The following is a 9881-nucleotide window of genomic DNA, read 5'->3' on the forward strand; positions in this document are numbered from 1 at the left end:
ATAGTATTTGAAAAGATCCTTCTAAGACCAATGTCAAGGAGCATAGTGCCCATATTTTCTTCTAAAAATTTTATGGTTTCAGGTCTTACATTCTTCAACCCATTTTGAGTTAATTTTTGTGTATGGTGAAAGATAATGATCTACTTTCATTCTTTTGCACATGGCTGTCTAGTTTTCCCAACACGGTTTATTGAAGAAGTTGTCCTTTCTCCATTGTATGTTCTTGGCTCCTGTGTCGAAGATTAGCTGTCTATAGATGTGTGGGTTTGTTTCTGGGCTTTCAATTCTGTTCCATTGATCTATATGTCTGTTTTTCTGCCAATACCATGCTATTTTGATTATTATAGCTTTGTAGTATATTTTGAATTCAGGGAGTGTTATACCTCCCAACTTCATTCTTTTTTCTCAGGATTGCTTTGGCTATTTGGGGTCTTTTGTTGTTCCATATAAATTCTAGGATTCTTTGTTCTATTTCTATGAAGAATGTCATTGGGATTCTGATTGGGATTGTGTTGAATCTGTAGACTGCTTTAGGTAATATTGACATTTCAACTATGTTTATTCTTCCAATACATGAGCACAGAATATCTTTCCATTTCTTTATGTCTTCTTTGATTTTTCTCAATGATGTCTTATAGTTTTCACTGTACATGTCTTTCACCTCCTTGGTTAAATTTATTCCGAGATATTTTATTCTTTTGGTTGTGATTGTATATGGGATTGCATTCTTGATTTCTCTTTCTGCTAGTTCACTATTAGTGTATAGAAATGCAACTGATTTTTGTAAGTTGATTTTGTACCCTGCAACTTTACTGTATTCATTAATTATTTCCAATAGTTTTTTGGTGGATTCTTTAGAGTTTTCTATATATGGAATCTGCAAATAGTAACCATTTTACTTCTTTCTTTCCAATTTGGATCCCTTTTATTTCTTTTTCTTGTCTAATTTCTTTGGCTAGGACTTCCAATACTATGTTAAATAAATGTGGTGAGAGTGAGCATCCTTTCCTTATTCCTCTTCTTAGAGGAATAGCTTTCATTTTTTCACCATTGAGTATGATGTTGGCTGTGGATTTGTCATATATGGCCCTTATTATGTTGAAGTATTTTCCTTCTATACCCAAATTATTGAGAGTTTTTATCATAAATGGATGTGGGATCGTGTCAAATGCTTTCTCTGCATCTATTGAGATGATGATGTGATTTTAATTCTTCATTTTGTTAATGTGGTGTATCATGTTGATTGATTTGAAGATAATCCCTATATCCCTGGAATAAATCCCACTCGATTGTGGTGTATGATCTTTTTAACATATTGTTGTATTCAATTTGTTAATATTCTTTTAAGGATTTTTGCATCTATGTTCATCAGTGATATTGACCTGTATTTTCCTTTTTTGTGTTGTCCTTGTCTGGTTTGGTATCAGGGTAGTGCTGGCCTCATAAAATGAGTTAGGAAGCATCTTGCACTCTTCAATTTTTTGGTAGAGTTTAGAATGTTAGGTATTAGATCTTCTTTGAATGTTCGGTAGAATTCACTGGGGAAGCTGTCTAGTCCTGGAATTTTGTTTTTTGGCAGGTTTTTGATTACAGTTTCAATCTCTTTACTTGTGATTGGCCTATTCAGATTCTCTATTTCTTCTTGATTCAGTTTTGGGAGGTTGTATGATTCTAAGAATTTATCTATTTCTTCTATGTTATCCAATTTGTTGGCATATAGTTTTTCATAGTATTCTCTTATAATTATTTGTATTTCTATGGTGTCCATTGTAATTTTTCCTCTTTCATTTCCAATTTTATTTAGTTGAGTCTTCTTTCATTTTTTCTTAGTGAGACTGGCTAAGAGTTTGTCAATTTTGTTTATCTTCTCAAAGAATCAGCTCTTAGTTTCATTGATCCTTTCTATTGTATTTTTTATTCTCTACTTCATTTATATCTTCTCTGATTATTATTATTTCCTTCCTTCTACTGACTTTGGGCTTTGTTTTTTCTTCTTTTTCTAGTTCTTTTAGGTATAGTGTAAGATTGTTTATTGAGATTTTTCTTGTTTCTTGAGGTAGGCCTGCATTGCTATTACGTTCTCTCTTAGCACCGCTTTTGCTGCATCCCTTAAGAGTTGATATGTTGTGTTTTCATTTTCATTTGTCTCTAGGTATTTTTTTATTTCTCCCTCGATTTCTTCATTGATCCAGTGTTTGTTCAGTAGCATGTTGTTTAGTCTCCACATATTTGTGACTTTCCCAGCTTTTTTCTTGTAGTTGATTTCCAGTTTCATAGCATTGTGGTCAGAAAAGATGCTTGATATGATTTCAGTCTTCCTCAATTTATTGAGGCTTGCCTTGTTCCCAACATATGGTCTATCATTGAGAATGCTCTGTGTGAACTTGAGAAGAATGCGTATTCTGCTGTTTTGGGGTAGAATGTTCTACATATATCTGTTAAGTCTATCTGGTCTAGTGTTTTAATTAAGGCCACTGTTTTCTTCTTGACTTTCTGTCTGGATGACCAATCCATTGACATAAGTAGGATGTTAAGTTCCCCTACTATTTTTGTGTTGCTGTCAATTTCTCCCTTTAGGTCTGTTAATAGTTGCTTTGTATATTTTGGTGCTCCTGTGTTAGTTGCAAATATATTAATGCATTACGTCTTTTGTGGTGGACTGTCCCTTTTATCATTATATAATGCCCATCTTTGTCTCTTATCTTTTTTGTCTTCAAATCTGTTTTGTTTGATACAAGTACAGCTACACTCATTTTCTTTTGCTTGGAGTATCATCTTCCATCCCTTCTCTCTGAGCTTATGTTTGTCTTTAGACCTGAGATGTGTTTCCTGGAGGTAGCATATTGTTGCGTCTTATTTTTTAATCCATCCAGCCTTCTGTGTCTTTTGATTGGTGAATTCAATCCAGTTACAATTAGAGTGATTATTGATGTATGAGGACTTAATACTGCCATTTTATCATTTGTTTTCTGGTTGTTCAATATTTCCATTTGTTTCTTTTTCCTAGTGTTTCTGTCTGTCATTTCAGTTTGGTGGTTTTCTGTGATGTTTTTCTCAGTTTTCTCTTTATTTATGATTTGTGACTCTGCTGTGATTTTTTGTTTTGTGGTTACCATGAGGTTTGTACAAAAGACCTCCTAGATGAGATAGTCCATTTTCTGACAGCCTCTTAGCTCCATTAGCCTATGTAAGTTCTGCCCTTTTTCTCTTCCCCCTCTATGTTTTTTGTTGTCACAAATTATTCTTTTTTGTGTTGTGAGTTTGTGACCAGATTGAAGTGGTTGTAGTTATTTTTGATGCTTTCTTTCCCTTTATCTTTTATGTTATAATTCAGTGTCTCCTAACCTATTCTTTTTTTTTTTTTTTTTTGGAATTTATTGTAGTTCTTTTTTTTTTTTTTTTAAAGATTGGCACCTGAGCTAACAACTGTTGCCAATCTTTTTTTTTCTGCTTTATCTCCCCAAACCCTCCAGTACATAGCTGTATATCCTAGTTGCAGGTCCTTCCAGTTGTGGGATGTGGGACACCGCCTCAGCGTGGCTTGACGATCAGTGCCATGTCCGCACCCAGGATCCGAATCCTGGGCCGCCGCAGAGGAGTGCACGAACTTAAGCACTCAGCCATGGGGCTGGCCCCTAACCTATTCTAATATAAAACTGCAATCTTCTGATTCTGTCTGTTTATCTCCCTCCTCAAAGCTGTGTAAATCTTTGCCTTTTTGTTTCAGATAGGAGGCCTTCTTTCCCCATTTCTCGTAAGGCACATCTAGTAGTGATGAATTCTCTCAGCTTTTGTTTATCTGGGAAAGCTTTCATTTCTCTGTCATATCTGAGGGATAATTTTGCTGGATAGAGCATTCTTGGTTGATAGTTTTTGTTTTCCAGTATTTTGAATACATCATTCCACTATCTCCTAGCCATAGGGTTTCTGCTAAGAAATCCACTGAAAGCCTGATGGGGTTCCTTTGTAGGTTATTTTCTTCTCTCTTGCTGCCCTTCATATTTTTTCTTTGTCATTAACTTTTGACAGTTTTAATATTATATGCCTTGTAGAAGGTATATAATATTTTGCATTGAAGGAATTAAGAGTTCTATTAGCTTAATGTATTTGCATGTCTAGTGTCTTCCCCAGATTTGGGGCATTCCCAGCTATTATTTCTTTGAACAAGCTCTCTGCTCCTTTCTCCCTCTCTTCTGCTTCTGGGATAGCTATTATCCTTATGTTACTTTTCCTAATTGAGTTGGATATTTCTTGAAGAATTTCTTCGTGTTTTAAAAATCTTAATCTGTCTCCTCCTCTACCTGAATGATTTCTAGATTTCTATCTTCAAGCTCACTAAGTCTCTCCTTCATATGATTTGCTCTATTTTTAATGCTTTCTACATTGGTATTCATCTCATTAATTGTGATCTTCATCTCTAGAATTTCTGTTTGTTTTTTTTTTTAGAGTTTCACTCTCTTTGGTGAAGTACTTCTTCTGTTCATTAATTTGATTCCTGAGCTCATTGAACTGTTTGTCTGAGTTTTCTTGTGATTCACTGAGTCTCTTTATGATAGCTATTTTGAATTCTCTGTCGGTTACATTGTAATCTTCTGTGACTTCACGTTTGGTTTCTGAAGAGTTGTCATTCTCTTTCTGTTCTGCTATGCTACTCTAGTTCTTCATGTTATTTGATGAATTGATCCTCTGCCAGCACACTTGTGGTAGCATCTATGTTTCTTATTTGGGTATGACTTTGGTTACTTTGGTTCTGAACTGCTTCTGGTTGTATTTGAGAGCCTCCACTTTCCACCCTCCACTGCCTCTGCTATAGGCATTGTCAGTGCCTTCCTTGTGCTGCTTGTGCCTCTGGGGTTCCTGGTGCCTTCCTGCTTACAATGTTGCTGTAGTCTCAGGTGTTGCCACTGGCGTCACCAGGCTGTGAGCACTTCTGCTGCTTCCAGGGTCACCCAGCTCTCATGTTTCTCCACTGCCTTTCTGTGGGCTCTCTGTGGGCTTGGATACTGCTGCTCTGTGCACCACCTGTGCAGCTGCTCCTGGGTTGTCTGGAGGTGCTGGCTGCACTGCTGCCAGGGGTGCTGGGTTCATGGGTGTTGCTGTGACTACTAGGGGCCTGGGGACTTGTATGTATCCCCCACTGCTGGTGAAGCCGATGTTGAGGTTCCTGCCACTAGGGGCTGGGTCACTGGTTTTGCTGTGGTTCCTAAAGCCCAGTGGAGCATGGGCTAAGCAGTGAGGTTGTTTTTGCTGCTCACTTGTGCAGCCTCTAGTCTCTGGCACGAGCCAGTGTGTTTTGAAAACTCAGGTGCCCCACTCCACCTGGGAAAATCTGAGTTTTTTATACTGTCCCCACTGTTGGAAAGACCTGGCCACTGAGGGGAGGGAGAGAGGATACATGAACCGGATCTGCTAGGGGAGTGGCAGGGGCAAGTCATACCTGTTTTTTATGTATCTGCAACATCTGTTCACAGGTGCATGGGCCAGGTCCACTGGGGGATGGGCAAGGATGCCTGTTATTTCTGTTCCCATTGTGTCCGCTTGCAGTTGCATGAACCACAGCACCTGCTGTTTCTGCTCCCACAGCCACTGCTTGCAGGCAAGCACACCGGTGTGAGGATCCACATCCTGGATCGCTGCTGCTGGGGGAGTGGGAGGGGGCTGCTTCCCCAGTTCCTGTGCCTCCCAGGGCCCCAGTCCACCTGCCTTCAGATGTATAGATGCATGGATCTCTTAGACATCCTGTTGTGCTGTGTAGGGAATCCTCTGTTGGTCAATGGATGTTCGATTGGTTTTAACTTAGAAGAAAGAGACAAAGGGACTAACTCTACCATGATGCTGATGTCACTCAGTATGTAGCCTTTTGAGTCTGGCTTCTTTTACTTAGCATACTACATTTGAGATTCAACCGTGTTATTGGTAAAGTAATTTATTCCTTTTATTGCTGAGTAACATTTCATTGCTAATAGCATGCTGTTGGCTGGACATTCTTAGAATTAAATTTGAAGCTGATTGGTACATGCATGATATCACAGTTTGCACAGAAGTATTTTAAAGTAAATTACAGCTATCTTAATACCTGCACTTGTGAGAATGCTGTGTGCTGGACTTGGCCTTACTAATGACTTGCACCTCACCTTCCCTGGGACTTAATAATGTTTTCTACTCTGTAGCCCAAGATTTCCTTAAAATAGCTTAATGAAGTCTGGTTCTCTCTCCTCTCCCTCAGCCTTCTCCTGGTAATTATTAAGACAAGTGTCCTCCATGATTGCATGAGTGGCCTGCAGTGCTGGGTATGTGAAATTTGGATAAACTCCCCATGATTATAACATAACCCCACTCTTAGGACAATTTCTCCTTCAATCCAGTACATTCTTCTCCTTTTTTCTCTAAAGACTTTATTTTTTAAAAGAAGTTTTAAGTTCACAGTAAAATTGAAATTAAAACAACAATGTTTAAGGTACAGAGATTTCCCATATACACCTTACCCCTACACAGGCACAACCTTCACCCCTATCAACATCCCCCACCTTAGGGGTACATTTATTATGGTTGATAAACCCACATTGACATATTATAATCACCCAAAGTCCATGGTTTACATTAAGGTTCACTCTTGGTGTTGTATATTCTATGAGTTTGGATAAACATATAATGGCACATATCCACAATTACGACACCACACAGAATAGTTTTGCTGCCCTAAAAATCCTCTGTGCTTTGCCTATTCATCCCTCCCTCCCTTACAATCCCTGGAAATCCCTGATCTTTTAACTGTCTCCATAGTTACACCTGTTCCAGAATGTCATATAGTTGGAATCATACAGTGTGTAGGCTTTTCAGATTGGCTTCTTTCATTTAGTAAAATGCACTTAAGTTTCCTCCTTGGCCTTTCATGGCTTGATAGCTCATTCCTTTTTAGCACTGAATACTATTCTATTGTCTGAACACAACACAGTGTATTAATCCATTCACCTACTGAAGAATATCTTGGTTGCTTCCAAGTTTTTGCAATTATGAATAAAACTGCGATCAACATACATATGCAGGCTTTGGTGTGGATATAAGTTTTCAGCTCCTTTGGGTAAACACTAAAGAACACAATTGCTGGATTGTATGGTAAGAATATGTTTAGTTTTGTAAAAAGCTGCCAACCTATCTTCTAAAGTGGCTGTACCATTTTGCATTTTCGCCAGCAGTGAATGAGGATTCCTGTTGCTCCACATCCTCCCCAGAGTCTGGTGTTGTCTGTGTTTCAGATTTTGGCTAACTATATAGGTATGTAGTGATGTCTCATTGTTGTTTTAATTTGCATTTCCCTAATGACATATGATGTTGAGTATCTTTTCACATGCTTATTTACCGTCTGTATATCTTCTTTGGTGAGGTGTCTGTTAAGGTCTTTGGCCATTTTTTAATTGGATTGTTTGTTTTCTTATTGTTTTAACTTGCAAATTTTAATTGAAGTATTTTATTGAAAAAGTCTCTAGAATAGCACTATGCAATAAAAAGATAGCACAAATCACATATGCAATTAAATATTTTCTAGTTAGCTACATTAAAAAAGGAAAAAAGTGAAATTAATTTAATAATATATTTTATTAACCCAAATTATTATTTCAACATGTAATCAATATTAAAAATTTATTAATGAGATATTTACTTTCTGGTTTTTGTACTAAGTCTTCAAAATCTGCTTTGTACTTTAACTTACAGCATATCTATAATGAAATTCAGACTAGCCACATTTTAAATGTTCAAAAGCTACATGTGGCTAGTGGCTACCTTTAGGACACTATAGGTGTAGAAGTAACCGTTAACCAGGACCTCCATGACCGAAAAGGGAAAGGGTTGAACTGTAGATAATAATAATAATATTTTAGAGCAGGTTTTGGTTTGCAGAGATTTCCATAGACATTATCTCATGCAGTCCTTGTAGCAACCCTGTGAGCTAATTATTTTCACTTCATCGTTTTGCAGTGAGGAGATTAAGGCTCTGTGAGGTGAAAATGGCTTGGCCAACCATACTTAGGGAGCAGGTGATACAGCCCGGCTTTCCTCCCCTCAGGCACCTCATCCTGGCACAACCTTCCATTAAGCAGAGAGACCCTACAATCTAGATGTCACTGAGGAACGTGAAAGCCAGCAGGGTTACTTCCTCAATTGTTCTGGACAATAGCACCCCATGGAGGAATGCTCACATTAAAATGATGAAGTCCCACCAGTTATCAAACTTTAATGCTCGTAAGAATTTCTCAGATTTATTTAAAATGAAGATTCTTGGGCCCCAAACCCTGACATTCTTGTTAAGGCTGAAGTGGGAACTCAAGAATCTGCATTTTTGTCAAGAGCCTTAGGATCCTGATACAGGTAGTCCTGTGGCCCATGAGTTTCCATAGATAGTCTGAAAGAGTGTGCAGGACCTTGAAATAAGAGTCCTACTTAGGAATTGAAATTCCTATCAGAAAGTTGTCTGACCTTAGGCAACTGAAGAATCTCAGAGAGGTGGTATGTTCGCAAAGTAGAATACTACAGTTATGAAGCACAATGCTATAGAAGAAGATTTAATGATATGTTCAGATGTGGCATATATTGCATAAAAAAGAGGTTACTAGATTTGTGCATTTTTCTGCAGCATGTTATATGTCAATAAAAAGTTTAAAAAATGGAAATTATAAGTAAATGTTACAGTGTCATTCCATATTTGCATATGTTTATTTATATATATTTATATGTATATGTGTATCCACATAAAATAAATGAAAAGTACCAAAATATTCACAGTGGTTATCATTGCCTGATAGGTTTATGGATAGTTTAAAAATTTTCTTCTTTCCCCTTGATATTTTTTTCTGAATTTTGTGCAATTAACACATTTTATTTTTTAAAAAAATAAGAAAAAATTTAAAGAAATAACTAATCATAAAGAGTTCTTGAAAGATAAGTCCAACTAGTAATCACTTCATTCTATAAATGAGGTCTTAGGAGATTATATTTGGTAGTTTTAAAAAAAATCCATGTTTTCTCATTTGGGATATAAATGAATACCATTCATGCTCACTATGCTTGCGTAATCACTTTAACGTTGAAACAGTTCGATCTGTCAGGTTGTCTTTTAGGCTGGGAGCTTTTAAAGGACTTCCTGCCCATTGGGCGCTGACTAGCTGCCAGGCACTGTGCATCTCAATGCCGCAGAGCCCGTGAGGGCGGTGCTGAGACTCCAAGCCACGCCATGGATATATACCAGGTTGCAGGGACGGGAGATGGGGGAACGGGCCACCTCGAGTTTATCTGACAGCAAAGCCCAAGGACGCCTAGTGCATCATGTGGCGTCCAGAAGATCTGAAACCTAAGAGGTGATAAAAAACAACAACAGTTGGTTTAATAAACAACTGGATCTGCACCCAGAGCCAAGTTTTCTCTGTTTAAGATGGATAACCTTAATGTGCATGTATTGACAGTTTCAAGGAGACGTCTGAATGTGTATATGTTGCATTTATATATTTACATATTAAAAATATATTTATAAAGTATATGTTCTAGAAAATGAAAGCATCTTTTAAGGCGAACAACAACAACAAACCCACCGGAAAGTGTTTTAGGCAGCCTCTCTGGCTTCTGGCTAGCGCCAAGGGAGCCTTCAGCTGGGCCTACTTTCCCTTGCTAAGGGTCTCGCCCAGCTATCTCGCCGGGTGAGTTCCTGGTATACTGGGAAGAGGCTGCATTAGGGCTGGATTTGAATCCGGCTTGTGTGGTCTTGGGCAAGTTTGCCAGCCTGTGTCCTGCTCTGTTGAGACACCTGGAAAAGCCTGTAAGGATTATAAGAGAAGCCTCATGGAGACGAGCTAAGGCAGAGCACCCTGGAAGGACCCGGCCATGGGCCT

This window comes from Equus przewalskii, chromosome 16 (assembly GCF_037783145.1).
Source record: "Equus przewalskii isolate Varuska chromosome 16, EquPr2, whole genome shotgun sequence".
Taxonomy (NCBI): Eukaryota; Metazoa; Chordata; class Mammalia; order Perissodactyla; family Equidae; genus Equus; species Equus przewalskii.